The 14,781-nt window shown below is 42.6% G+C and overlaps 1 non-coding gene across 1 annotated transcript; it reads right to left on the bottom strand.

Moving 5' to 3' along the window:
* Positions 1–13,921: 13,921 nt before the first annotated feature.
* On the bottom strand, positions 13,922–14,028 carry LOC126064445 (U6 spliceosomal RNA). The gene has a single exon (XR_007514521.1). It is a non-coding gene; the product is annotated as a U6 spliceosomal RNA (small nuclear RNA).
* Between the last annotated feature and the right edge of the window lie 753 nt (positions 14,029–14,781).

Here is a 14,781-nt window from a genome sequence, read left to right as displayed (position 1 = left end):
TGGATTCACTGGTTAAATTTTGGATGTTCCTAGAAATTCTTCAGCCACCTTTTTTATTGGCTGGGTTACTTCTACAGAAGACTAATCTCATCCATTTGCATTTGATGTGCCCCAGTTTTACTCTTTCGGGAAGATTCTTGCAGTCTCCCACAATGCCTGGCAATAAACATTCCCATATACACATGGACCAGGTGGGAGGCAGGGAGGACTCATTTGCTCACATTTATGGGCTACCTACCATGTTTGAGCTACTGTGCTAGACACTGTGAGAACCACAAAAATTAACCAGATTTGGGCCCCTATCTCAAGTTGCAGCCTTCCAGTTACAGGCATGAAACATACACAAATAAATGAGTAACCCTGTGGCAGTGAAAAGCAGATGGACAAAATGAGGTATATAAGGGGGAAGAAGAGATAGCAGCTTTCAGTGCCCAGACCAAGGGAAATACCATGGCCCATCGGCGCAGGGTGAAGGAAGTAAGTCCAGCTTGGAGGCTGCTCCTGCTTTGCAGACCTGAGACTGGCAATCACCCTTGAAGGACTAAGTAGCTTAAAAAGTGTGGGAGAGAGCAGGGAAGTAGGAAAGTAAGGGACATCTACTGAGGTCAGGGGTAGGGCCAATTTTGCTGGAGAAGAGGACGGGAATGGATTGTGGGAAATAAGTTGGAAAGGTAAGCAAGGGGCCAAATGAAGGGGAAACTTGAATGCTAGACTCTGAACTTTATTCTGAAGGTGATTGGGAGATACTGCAAGATTTTCATGAACACAATACAGATCAAGCTGCAGCAGAGGAATTTTCAACAACAATGGGGCGGGGGAGCAGAAACCGATCTAGAAACTGAGCTTTTTTTTTTTTTAATGTTGTGAGGTCAAGTTCCAGCTCCACCGCTTACGCACCAGACCTCAGTCAAGTCCTGAGTTCTCACATCTGTAAAATGGGGTGATAATCTCCACATCGCGTGTGTGACAGGACGGCTCAAGATTCAAAATTATGTGTGGACATAAGCATGCCACGAAAACCTAGACAGCTACTTTAAAATGCCAGTGCCGTCACTGTCCGCAACCTGAGGGAGGGGAACAACTGCAGGGCGGAATGGAAGGGCGGTGGCTGCCAGGAAAGCTCAAAGACACCTTCCACCAACAGGAGTGGAGGCATGCCATGTCCCCATGTGCATGGAAGGACCAAGGGGCTCGCCGCTAGATGCCGAACCATCTTCCACCACAGAGGACCTGTCTGGGACCTTGGCCTCCCACCCCAGGAAAGCTAGGCCCGTGCCTCATTAAGCCCGGAGGGTGTCATTGTTGTTGTTAGGTGCTGTCAAATCGGTTCCGACTCATAGCGACCCTATGCACAACAGAATGAAACACTGCCTGGTCGGTCCTGAGCCATCCTTAGGATCATTGTTATGCTGTACTCTGCCAAGCGTGATGTCCTTCTCCAGGGACTGATCCCTCCTGACGACATGTCCAAAGTATGTAAGAGACAGTCTCGCCATCCTTGCCTCTAAGGAGCATTCTGGCTGCACTTCTTCCAATACAGATTTGTTCATTCTTTTGGCAGTCCACGGTGTATTCAATATTCTTCGCCAACACCACAATTCAGAGGTGTCAACTCTTCTTCAGTCTTCCTTATTCATTCACTGTCCAGCTTTCACATGCATATGACGTGATTGAAAATACCATGGCTTGGGTCAGGTGCACCTTAGTCTTCAGGGTGACGTCTTTGCTCTTCAACACTTTGAAGAGGTCCTTTGCAGCAGATTTGCCCAATGCAATGCGTCTTCTGATTTCTTGACTGCTGCTTCCATGGCTGTTGATTGTGGATCCAAGTAAAATGAAATCCTTGACAACTTCAATCTTTTCTCTGTTTATCATGATGTTGCTCATTGGTCCAGTTGTGAGGATTTTTGTTTCCTTTATGTTGAGGTGTAATCCATACTGAAGGCTGTGGTTTTTGATATTCATTAGTAAGTACTTCAAGTCCTCTTCACTTTCAGCAAGCAAGGGTGTGTCATCTGCATAACGCAGGTACTTAATGAGTCTTCCTCCAATCCTAATGCCCCGTTCTTCTTCATATAGACCACCTTCTCAGATTATTTGTTCAGCATACAGATTAAATAGGTATGGTGAAAGAATACAACCCTGATGCACACCTTTCCTGACTTTAAACCAATCAGTATCCCCTTGTTCTGTCCAAACAACTGCCACTTGATCTATGTAAAGGCTCCTCTTGAGCACAATTAAGTGTTCTGGAATTCCCATTCTTCGCAGTGTTATCCATAGTTTGTTATGATCCACACAGTCAAATGCCTTTGCATAGTCAATAAAACACAGGTAAATATCCTTCTGGCATTCTCTGCTTTCAGACAGGATCCATCTGACATCAGCAATGATATCCCCGGTTCCACGTCCTTTTCTGAAACCGGCCTGAATTTCTGGCAGTTCCCTGTCGATATACTGCTGCAGCCACTTTTGAATGATCTCTGAATTTTGCTTGTGTGTGATATTAATGATATTGTTCTATAATTTCCACATTTGCTTGCATCACCTTTCTTGGGAATAGGCATAAATATGGATCTCTTCCAGTCAGTTGGCCAGGAAGCAGTCTTCCATATTTCTTGGCATAGATGAGTGAGCACCTCCAGCCCTGCATCTGTCTGTTGCAACATCTCAATTGATATTCCATCAATTCCTGGAGCCTTGTTTTTTGCCAGTGCCTTCAGAGCAGCTTGGACTTCTTCCTTCAGTACCATCGGTTCCTGATCATATGCCACCTCTTGAAATGGTTGAATATTGACTAATTCTTTTTGGTATAATGACTCTGTGTATTCCTTCCATCTTCTTTTTGTGCTTCCTGCATCACTGAATATTTTCCCCATGGAATCCTTCACTATTGCATCTTGATGCTTGAATTTTTTCTTCCATTCTTTCAGCTTGAGAAATGCCGAGCGTGTTCTTCCCTTTTGGTTTTCCATTTCCAGCTCTTTGCACGTCATTATAATACTTTACTTTGTCTTCTCGAGCCACCCTTTGAAATCGTCTGTTCAGTTCTTTTACTTCATCAATTCTTCCTTTTGCTTTAGCTGCTCAAAGCTCAAGAGCAAGTTTCAGAGTCTCCTCTGACATCCACCTTGGTCTTTTCTTTCTTTTCTGTCTTTTCAGTGACCTCTTGCTTTCCTCATGGATGATATCCTTGATGTCATTCCACAACTCGTCTGGTCTTCGGTCACCAGTGTTCAATGTGTCAAATCTATTCTTGAGATGGTCTCTAAATTCAGGTGGTATATACTCAAGGTCATATTTTGGCTCTCATGGACTTGCTCTGATTTTCTTCAGTTTCAGCTTGAACTTGCATATGAGCAATTGATGGTCTGTTCCACAGTCAGCCCCTGGCCTTATTCTGACTGATGATATTGAGCTTTTCCATGGTCTCTTTCCACAGATGTAGTCTGTTTGATTTCTGTGAGTCCCATCTGGCGAGGTCCATGTGTATAGTCGCCATTTATGTTGGTGAAAGAAGGTATTTGCAATGAAGTCGTTGGTCTTGCAAAATTCTATCATTCCATCTCCGGCATTGTTTCTATCACCAAGGCCTTATTTTCCAACTACTGATCCTTCTTTGTCTCCAACTTTAGCATTCCAATCACCAGTAATTATCAAATAGAGGTGGCCACCCAGGGTTTCTCGGAGGAGGGGGCGCCGAGAAGAGGGGGTTCCCGCGCCTCTGCAGCCCTCTCCATCTACGCGCCATCACTGGCCCAGCCGAGCCAGGCCGGTCAGAAATGAGCGCTGCGGGCCCTGAAGCCCCGGCCCCCCGGCCCCTAAGACCGCCCACGTCCACTTTGGCTTAGGTACCAGCAGCGCGCGGCCAAGCTGCCCGCGGTGTAGCCGGCACCTAGGCGTCCCCGGCGGGTCCCGTTAGGAGCGCAGCCCATTGGGCAGGAGGCCGGGGCACCTCACCCCTGATTGGTGGAGAGCACTGTCTGTCCCGCGCCGGGCTCTGCTCGCGCAGCTGATTCCCGCATGGGATCCCCGGATTCAGCCTACCCGACACCGGCTTCAAATCAGCCAAAGAAGTAAGTGGGCAGTGCACGCGGTGAGGCCCGCAGCCAGTGAGCAGGCCCGGCCGCATGCGCCAGGCAGTCTTTCACGGAGGCGGGCTCTAGGCGGTGCTCACGCAGAGGGCAGGGGGCGGGACGGGCGCGTGGGGCCGCCTCGGGGCGGGACCAGGAGTCGCTGGGCCGGAAGTGCGCGGGGGCAGCTGGGGGTTCGGGAGCTAACGCCGCTCTCTGACCCGGCGCCAGCCGGCTGCCGAGGGGATTCCTCCAGGCCCGTAGTCCCAGCTGTGAGGATTTACGGCCGTCCAGAGTGAGCAGGCTGTGGCATTTCTGCCTCGCCGCTTTTGTCACAGCTAGTAGCCCAAACTTATATGTTGAAGCGGAGGCGGCCGTTTCGGCACTCACACCTAGCCAATCCGCCGCCTGGCTCCAAACCCCTTCCCCAGCGGCCTGCTGGAGTTCTTGCCACCCGCTTCCCACGGGCTGCCAGCCAGATCCGTCTGATCGTGCACTTAAACGTCCGACCTGTGAGCACGATGTACAGGGTTGGTGGTCTCTCCCGCCGGGCCTGTGGACCAAGGGTCGCCGGCAGTGTCACCCCGGGAAGTCCAAGAAGGAAGCCTGCTGCGTGCTGACTCCCTCCTGAGTCCCTTTTACCCACATCTCCCCTGACACTGGCTGCTTTAGATGAACAAAGGGTCCAGAGACGTACGGGTCATCCAGCTAACATTCACTGAACACCCACAATGTGCCACGCACTGTCCTGGGCACCAAGGGACACAGCAGTGAACAAGACCGACACAGACCGTGTGCCCAGAGGTCTAAAGATGTAGTTAAGACACGGCTAGAACCATAGAGCCATTTTTCTTAGCCTCAGGACAGCTCCTCACGCAGCCCATTTCCTAGAGTTCTTTTTTCTTTTCCTCCTCAGAACCTTCTTAAAGAAAAACAGCCACGGGCTAGCCGGAATCAGCTGAAACAGGTCCTGCTCTCCATCCTGACGTTCCAATGACCTTTAGCTCATTAACTGCTTCATGCATGGTAAATTCTCCCTCCCTAGTTCCTCTTGTGGGGTTGAGGGGATGGGAATCCAACCCGCGTCTTAGAAAGTGCTTACTAATTCTAAAACACCGCACGCCTGCGTATGCACCATTTTCTATTTTGGAACAGATCCTACCTATATAAACCAGCTGCCAGTGAGGCAGTAGTGGATGGTATGCAGCCCCATCTGTCTCCTCGCTTGGCCGGCCAATACAGTTGCCTTTCGTCCTCCTCACGTCGGTGTCTGTCATTTTGGCCCTGATAGAGTTACGCCAAGCAGAATCTGGAGTTCCAGGCAACATAGTGAGGCAAACTGATGAGCTCATTACACTATTTATTACGATATTCATAAGTGCTTGGTTATGAAGTGCCACCTGCCAGGGGAGTCCCCATCCGGGACTGACCAAGTCTGGTGGAGACTCGGGATACAGGCAGGGAATTCTTATCTGAAATGGCGACTTTAAAGTTGAGACCTAAGTTTACTGGCAAAGAAAGGGGAGGGAGAGGTGGGAGTAAGAATGCCTTAGACAGAGGGAAAAACACTTGAAAAGGCTGAGGTGGAGGAGAGCCTAGCCCAGCTGAACTGAAAGGCCAGTGTAGCAGGTTGAAGAGAGACAGTGTGAATAAATAAAAACTGTGTTCCAGTAAAACTTTATTTACAGAAATTGGCAGTGGGCCAAGTTTGGCCCAAAGGCTGCAATTTGCTGACCCCTGAGCTAAACACATATCTTGTCTAACTTCTTTCCTGCCCTTATACTCCTTTACAGCTTTTGCCTAAGAGCATTTCCTCAGTCATTCACTTGTTCAAGACTCGTATCAAAGACTTTGTTCCTCTGAAACCCAGCCTAAGACAGCACCACTCCTACAGGCCTGATGCTCACCCTAAGGCATTTATCACAGTGTGTTGAAATTGCCTATTGACCCATCTGTCTCCTCCACACCAGACTGTAATGAGATTACTATGAGATTACTTAACCTTTCTGTGCCTCAGTTTCCTTATCAGGTACCGTGTCTATCCACCTTTGAATAACCAGGACCTAGCATATTTAGTTCTCACTACTACACAGTAATGCAAATGCCATCATTGTCACTGCATTACCCATGACAGAAGCAAAAAATGAGCACATATCCATGATATGGGAAGGTTCACTTCAAGCCCTCTATTTTGCCCCCCTCATTCTATCCATCACCAACTCTTGCTAATTGTTTCCCCATCAAGGCTTCTCTGAGTAACATTTTTCCTGTTCACATCAATATGTTGTCACTCTAGTATGGTTTTTGTTGTTGTTGTTTTAGCTACTGCTTTTCTCTGCAAATTTCCTTAAACAGGTCAGGAGATATTATTGCCCCTGCAAATTTGGCAAAACGGAGCATTATTTTCCAGGTTTTCTCTGAGTCCCAAAAAGAACTCCAGCAAGGAATGCCTTGGTATTTGGACACTGCTACATACCTGTTTTATAATATGGTTTCTCAATAAAGAATCAGTGTTAAAATTAAAATCATCAGTAGCTACTTTAAAATACTTTCCAGTTGAAGGAACTACTATATTTAAGGTCTAAAATAAGAGACTAGGTGTCTAGCCAGCAGGATGAATTAAGTTCAAAAAGAAGAAAACCAAAAGCTCGAATCTTAAGAGCTTAACATCTTTGATAAAGGAGCCTGGATTTATCCCTAACCCCACCCCCACTACTGAGACATTTGTTCGGGGTTCATACTTAAAAACACTACAAACTGAATGTACTAGAAGTAATTAGGAATTTCAGTGACCACTTTGGGAAAATGAGCTTCCATTTGTATTGTCTTTTCCTTTTTGGGGAACTATTGCTTGGTGCTTAAGTTTTGTCAAAAGGCTAATATTCCTCCATCTGAGGCTCTGGCAAGTTAAAAAGTTTGATCTAGAACATATTTTTTCTTTTGAACTGAGTTGATCTTACCAAAAATTGCTATATACACTTTAAGAAACTAGGATCTCCATATCCCTGTTTTGTATGGCATTGTCTGGTGAGCTTATGTGGTCTTTCTGTCATAATTTGTTTTGAGAGCTTGCTTCTGGTCCACAGCATAGTGTCTTAGTTTCTGTCTTGTATCACATTGGAGGCTATGGCTGAGAGTTGCTGTTTTTTTAGAACCTCCGTTCTTTCCTTGTCCCAGAAAAACTGTGCCTTGTGTCTGTTTTAGGATTTAGACTTTTAGTAGCTACTTTGAAAAACTTTATGTTCTGTATGTGAAAATCTTGCTAAGTAACTTAAGCTAAAAAAAAAAAAAGTAACTTAAGCTAGATATTATAAAATGTGTTTTATTTAAGGAAAAAGTATAATTTTATCTTAAAGTAAAGCTAGCAGTTCCAGATTATGAAAAACGAGGCACAGGACAAGCCTAGGGGGAAAGAAAAGCCTAACCAAGAATTGATGAATTCTTTACAAAAGTGCCAAAGAGCTTTGGTATTTACTGTGTAGGTAAAAGGTTGTGACAAGGAGAAAGCAAAACTGCTTACCAAGAGAGTAAGAAAAGGAAAATAAATTAGTTATCTTTTGCCCTTCAAAATGCCTAGGTCAATTTAAACATATGTAAATGAAGTAGAATGACCTAATCTTGTCTTCTACCATGAGTCAAAAAATAGGGAGGGCAGGGCAGGATCAGGCCTTCCCAGCTCCCAGTCTCCTAGGTCGTATTAGGTCCAGGGAAGCTTTTGAAAGACCCCTTCCAACTAGGCAAAGACCTTTCTGGATTGAAAAAAAAAGAAGAAGAAAAATTACTGTCTTACTATAATTATCAGAGATCGGGTGGATCCCAATCATAGAAGAATTGTAAACATGTACTTTCTATTGTAGTGGAACTTTAAGAAGCCAAAAATTAGAAATTACAATGAGACGCACCTGAAATGGCCTGGAAAAATATTTCCACCCCTAGCCAGAAGCTGAAGGTTATATCCATATCAATGAATTAGTCCACTGAGCAGAGACTTTGTGATTTTCAAAAGCTGATTGATAAAACCTTTAAAGGCTAAAATTAGATTGGGAAAAATAAGGAACATAATAAAAGTTAAATGAAAACTTAGAATGTTTAAACAAACTTTATTTCAACTACAGTTATGTTTTATGGTATATAGACTTAACATAATTTCCAAGACCTTTTAGGTAACTTACTGATATTAAATTAATAGATATTCATCATAATTTAAGTTTGAATACTTTTGCTTTTTATGCCACAAGAGAAAGGATATACATATGTATATCTGAGTCTGCAAATGAGTGTGTTCATTTTTTTTAAAGAGACGCACTATAAGAGATACAACAAAGATAATATTTAAGAGGTTTATTAAAAAGAAATTTATTTGATAATGGTCTAAAGTTCTACCTGTCTGATTAAAGGTTAATCGTTTAATTTATGAAAAATGTTTAAGAGCTTTAATGTTAAATAGCATATATAACAAAGAATTGGGCTGCTTGCTGTTAAAATGACAAAATTTCCTGTGATTTCTGAGTTGGAGGGTTAATATATTCTTTGTGAAATTTGCCTCGAAGACAAAGGTTTGGTCTCTCATTAGAAAAGATTCCCAAGTTGAAAACCAAGCCACATGGCTTTAAGAAGAAAAAAAAAAGCTAAAGTTTTTACATTTAACATCTTTGGTTACATAATTTAAGTACTGTTTCTCTGTGACCTATAATAAACTTCTGACAACCTTGAAACTTCATGGAAAGCCACAAAAAAGAATTTCATAAAGGAGAAGTGCTAAAAAGATTTACTAAATATGTTGTAAATTACATGGAACGTGTTGTCAAAATCAAGAGAATGATTCTCTTTGGGTTAAAATTTATGTTAGTATTTCCTCTTATGTTTTGCCTAGTATTAGCGAACACATAATATTATGTCATAATTTTATTATTATTTCTTTATTGCTAACTTGGTCACAACTTTATTTTTTGAATCTAACATCATCGAAGGCTTGATTGAGGAATTCAAATCATTTAACTATGAAGTTTCTTTTTTTTTTTATTACTGTTCAGGTATTTAGAGACTTGATAATCTTGGTATATTCTTGATACATCCTGAGTAAAACCAAAAAAAACCAAATCAATTGTCATTGAGTTGATTCCGACTCATAGCAACCCTGACTATAGGGTATTATGTCTCAAGATGATTATGTGTTTATATCTGAAGCTCTTTGAAAATAAGCTTAATCATTATATTTAGAAACATTTTTGTTTAAATTTTTTTAAACTGATTTTATTTGGCTTTAATTTTTGTAATTAAGAGTATTATGTTTATAAATTAATCATGGCCATATTAAGATTTGCTGTCTGCAGATAAGCTTTTATTTTGCTTATTTGCTGACAATGTTTGACCAAAATATCTCAACAAAAATATGGACTATATTAGACTTATGAGAAGGACTGTGACTAGACTGAATGAAGATTTCGAGAACTCTTATGTAGAAGCTGATGGGTTCACAGACTGTGGCTGATCCAGAATGACATGGAACAGAAATTAACTACATAAGACTGAGAAAAGGAATACTATGGGTTTTATATGAGAATAGTGCTGATGTTTTAAAGTCCTACTTTCTACATATAAGAAACCATTTCCTTTCTCCTAAATTAAGTAACTAGTGGGTTTAGATATTGTAGCTCTTGAATTAGAAGTTCTTATTGGTAAATTTAGGAAAGTTGTAAATATCATAACCAGAGAAGTATCTGAAGATCATTCAAGCTATGACTTTACAAAACAGAATAGCATTAAATTTCCTGTCCTCAGGGAACAGTTTTGTGCCTTAATAGATAAATGTTGCTGTGTTTATATTAATATACATGCTCTCTTTCATGATCCTCACCATTGACAAGAAACTTTGCACACGCAGATGTTGTGAATGGCAGCAATTTCTTTTTTTTCCTTATTTGCAAAGCATGTTTGATGTGCCAGTCTCAGAGCATGAGAAAGAACATGATATCTGCTCTCCCAGAATAAATGGCTTAAGGAGGGAAACAGGACAGCCTTCCCCACCCTGGAAGCTACAGTTCCAGTGATGGACGGGAGAAAGGACTTAATATTTGAGTGACTCTAAATTAGTGGTTTTCTACTCAGATAACCTTTGTTTGGACGGGAGAGACAGAGGAAGAACTCATCATAGACAAGGAAGTAAGTGCTAGCAGGAAGTAGAAAGGGAATAAGGACAGAATGGGAAAGGAAGGAAAGAGAAATGAAAGTATTTACATGTGGCACACAGCCTGTAAGGAACCCTGGGGGCACAATGATTAAGCGCTGGGCTGAAAAACAAAAGCTTGGTGATTTGAACCCATCCAGTGGCTCTGTAGAAGAAAGACCTCGCAATCTGCTCCCATAAAGATTAGCCGAGAAAACCTTAGAGGGCAGTTCTATTCTGGCACATGGGGTCAATCGGTTTGAGGGCACTTAACAACAAGGCGGCCTCGAAGATGGTCCTCAATGAGCCGTGCCTTCTGAAATTCACGACCTTTGTGTAATGTCTTCCCCACGAGTGTGGGCTGGGCCTAGGGACACATTTCTAATGAATAAATTAGTTGCCTTCTAGTCGATCCCAACTCATGGCAACCCCATGTGTTGCAGAGTAGAACTGCCCTTCATAGGGTTTTTAAGGCTGTGACCCTTCAGAAGTAGATCCCCAGGCCTTTCTTCCGAGGCTTTCGCATCACCCAGGAACTCCACAGGATATGGCAGAAGTGATGATCTGTCCCGTCTGAGATTAGGTTCCAAAAAGATTCCACCTTCTGTCTTGAGTGCCTTTCCCCTTCTCTGGCTTTCTTCCTTTGGGAGGAGTTAGCTGCCAAGTTGTGAGCTGTGCTGTGGAGAGGCCCGTGTGGCAAGGCACTGTGTTTGGCCTGCCAACAGCCATGGGAGTGAGCTTGGAAGCGAGTGTCCACCTAGTGGAGCATCAAGGTAACTGCAGCCCTAGCCCACATCTTGATTGCAGTCTTATGAGAAGCCCTGAGTTAGCCACTTCCAGATTCCTGACACACAGAAACTGGGAAATAATACATGTTTGTTATTTTAAGCCACTAATTTTACGGTGATACTGTTATGCAGCAACAGGTAATTAATACAGATTTTGGTACCTGGAAGTGGGCTGCTACTGTAATAAATGGAGGAGTAGCTTTGGAACCAAGCAGGGGGCAGAGGCTTGAAGGATTTTGAGGAGAGTGTTAAAGAAAGCCTAAATTGCCTTGAGCAGATGTTTAGTAGAAACCTGGACACTGAGGCCACTGCTCTCAATTATTATACTTCAATGCCTCTTAGAAAATGCAGATGCTCTGCACAGGTGAATCTTTAGCAAACGTTTATGTTCCTCTTGAGCAACTCAAGAGAAGTTTTTGCTTTTTATGTTTTTAAACACGAGCATGCTATCATTGTAATTATCCAGCAAATATCTGAGCTCCTTCTATGTGCCAGGCACCATGGCAGGCACTGGCAAGACATAAGTGAATAAAATAGTCTGCCCTCGAGGACATAATCTAGTAAAGTTTCTCTGTAATCGTTTTTATTTTGTTTTACAAATGGATACAGGTTGAGAAATCCTACCATTTTAAGGCCACACGTATGCATTTACACCAGTTGAGGTGTGATCTGATTTCAGTCGAGTGCACACAACAGCTCTTTTCTTAGGAACCACTGTCACCTTCTCAGAGCCATAACGTAATGTCAGCATGATCAGCTCCAAACAGTAAAGTGTCATATTGGAACCAAACCAAAAAATGAAACCCCTTGCCATCAAGTTGATTTTGACTCATAGTGACCATGCAGGACAGAGTAGAACTGCCCCATAGGTTTCCAAGGAGCAGCTAGTGGATTCCAGCTGCTGGTCTCTTGGTTAGCAGCCAAGCTGTTAACAACTGCACCACCAGGGCTCCCCCCTTCACATTGGCCTTTGTTATTTGGATGATCAAGTAGGATCTAATTTTTTTTTTAATTTTTTTATTGTGCTTTAAATGAAAGTTTAAAATTCAAATTAATTTCTCATACAAAAACTTACACACACATTGCAATGTGACCCCAGTTGCTCTCCCTACAATGTGACAGCACACTCCTCTCTACCCTGTATTTTCCATGTCCATTAAACCAGCTCCTGGCCCCGTCTGCCTTCTCACCTTGCCTCCAGACAGGAGCTGCCCACATACTCTCATGTGTCTACTTGAGCTAAAAAGCCCACTCCTCACCAGTATCATTTTATGTCTTGTAGTCCACTCCAATATTTGTTTGAAGAGTTGGCTTTGGAAATGGTTTCGTTTTGGGCTAACAGAGAATCCAGGGGTCCATGACTTCTGGGTTCCCTCCAGTCTCAGCTAGACCATTAAGTCTGGTCTTTATACTAGAATTTGAGGTCTGCATCCCACTTCTCTCCTGCTCCATCTGGGATTCTCTGTTATGTTCCTGTCAGGACAGTCATTGGTGGTAGCTGGGCACCATCTAGTTCTTCCGGTCTCAGGCTGATGGAGTCTCTGGTTTATGTGGCCTTTTCTTTCTCTTGGGCTCATGTGTCTTTGGTGTTCTTCATTCTCCTTTGCTTCTGGTGGGTTGAGACCCACTGATGCATCTTACACAGCTGTTTGCTAGCTTTTAAGGCCCCAGACACCACTCACCAAAGTTGGATGCAGAACATTTTCTTAATATACTTTGTTATGCCAACTGACCTAGATGTCCCCTGAAACCATGATTCCCAGACCCCTGCCTCTGCTACTCTGTTCCTCAAAGTGTTTGGTTGTATTCAGGAAACTTCCTCTTTTCAATTAGTCCAGTTGTGCTCACTTCTCCTGCATTGTGTGTTGTCCTTCCCTTCACCTAAAATAACTCTTGTCTACTATCTAATTAGTGAATATGCATCTCCCTTCCTCCCTCCCTCCCCACCCTTGTAACCATCAAAAAATATTTTCTTCTGTGTTTAAACCTTTTCTTGAGTTCTTTTAATAGTGGTCTTATATAATATTTGTCCTTTTGCGACTGACTAAGTTCACTCAGCATAATGCCTTCCAGATTCCTCCATGTTATGAGATGTTTCACGGATTCATCGATGTTCTTTATGATTGTGTAGTATTCCATTCTATGGATATCCCACAATTTGTTTACCCATTCATCCATTGATGGGCACCTCGGTTGTTTCCATCTTTTTGCTATTGTAAATAGTGCTGCAGTGAACATGGGTGTGCATATATCTATTCATGTGAAGGCTCCTATTTCTCTAGGATATAGTCCAAGGACTTGAATTGCTAAATCTTATGGTAGCTCTATTTCTAGCTTTCTAAGGAAGCACCAAGTCCATTTCCAAAGTGGTTGTACCATTTTACATTCCCACGAGAAGTGTGTAAGTGTTCCAGTCTCTCCATAACCTCTCCAATATTTATTATTATGTGTTTTTTTGGATTAATGCCAGACTTGTTGGGGTGGGAAACCCTGGTGGCATAGTGGTTAAGTGCTACGGCTGCTAACCAAAGGGTCGGCAGTTCAAATCTGCTAGGCACTCCTTGGAAACTCTATGGGGCAGTTCTACTCTGTCCTATAGGGTCGCTGTGAGTTGGAATCGACTCGACGGCACTGGGTTTGGTTTGGTTGTTGGGGTGCGATGGTACCTCATTGTAGTTTTTTTTTTTCCTCTGATTAGATATTTTTACCTTTATTCTGTATTTTTATTGTGTTTTAAGTGAAAGTTTACAAATCGTCAGTCTCTCATACAAAGATTTATATACATACACCTTGCTATATACTCCTAGTTGCTGTCCCTCTAATGAAACAGCACGCTCCTTCCCTCCACTCTCTATTTTTGTGTCCATTCAGCCAGCTTCTGACGCCCTCTGCCCAAAAATATTGAATGCTTCATGAATTCGAGCATCATCCTTGCGCAGGGGCCATGCTAATCTCCTCTGTATCGCCCCAATTTTAGTATACGTGCTGCTGAAGCAAGCACTCATTGTAGTTTTGATTTGCATTTCTCTAATGGCTAATGATTGTGAGCATTTCCTCATATATCTCTTAGCTGCCTGAACGTCTTCTTTGGTGAAGTGCCTGTTCATATCCTTTGCCCATTTTTTAATTGGGTTGTCTTTTTGTTGTTTTGAGGTTTTGCAGTATCTTGTAGATTTTAGAGATTAGACGCTGAGCGGATTTGTTGTAGACAAACATTTTTTCCCAGTCTGTAAGTACTCTTTTTACTCTTTTGGTGAAGTCTTTAGATGAGCCTAAGTGTTTGATTTTTAGGAGCTCCCTATTATCTAGTTTCTGTTTTGCATTCTGTTTATGCCATGTATTTAGTGTTGTCCCTATTTTTTGTTCCATGATCTTTATCGTTTTAGATTTTATATTTAGGTCTTTGATCCATTTTGAGTTAGTTTTTGTGCATGGCATGAGGTATGGGTCTTGTTTCATTTTTTCACAGATGGACATCCAGTTATGCCAGCACCATTTATTAAAAAGACTGTCTTTTCCCCATTTACTGGACTTTGGGCCTTTGTCACATAGCAGCTGATCATATGTGGATGAATTTATGTCTGGATTCTCAATTCTGTTCCATTAGTCTATGTATCTATTGTTATACCAGTACCAGGCTGTTTTGACTACTGTGGTGGTATAATAGGTTCTAATATCAGGTAGTGTGAGGCCTCCCACTTTGTTCTTTTTTTTTCAGTAATGTTTTACTTATCCGGGGCCTCTTCCCATTCCA

This window comes from Elephas maximus, chromosome 20 (assembly GCF_024166365.1).
Source record: "Elephas maximus indicus isolate mEleMax1 chromosome 20, mEleMax1 primary haplotype, whole genome shotgun sequence".
NCBI classification, from domain to species: Eukaryota; Metazoa; Chordata; class Mammalia; order Proboscidea; family Elephantidae; genus Elephas; species Elephas maximus.
The sequence above is the reverse complement of the archived record's forward strand: the minus strand, read 5'-3'. Positions and strand labels throughout refer to the sequence as shown.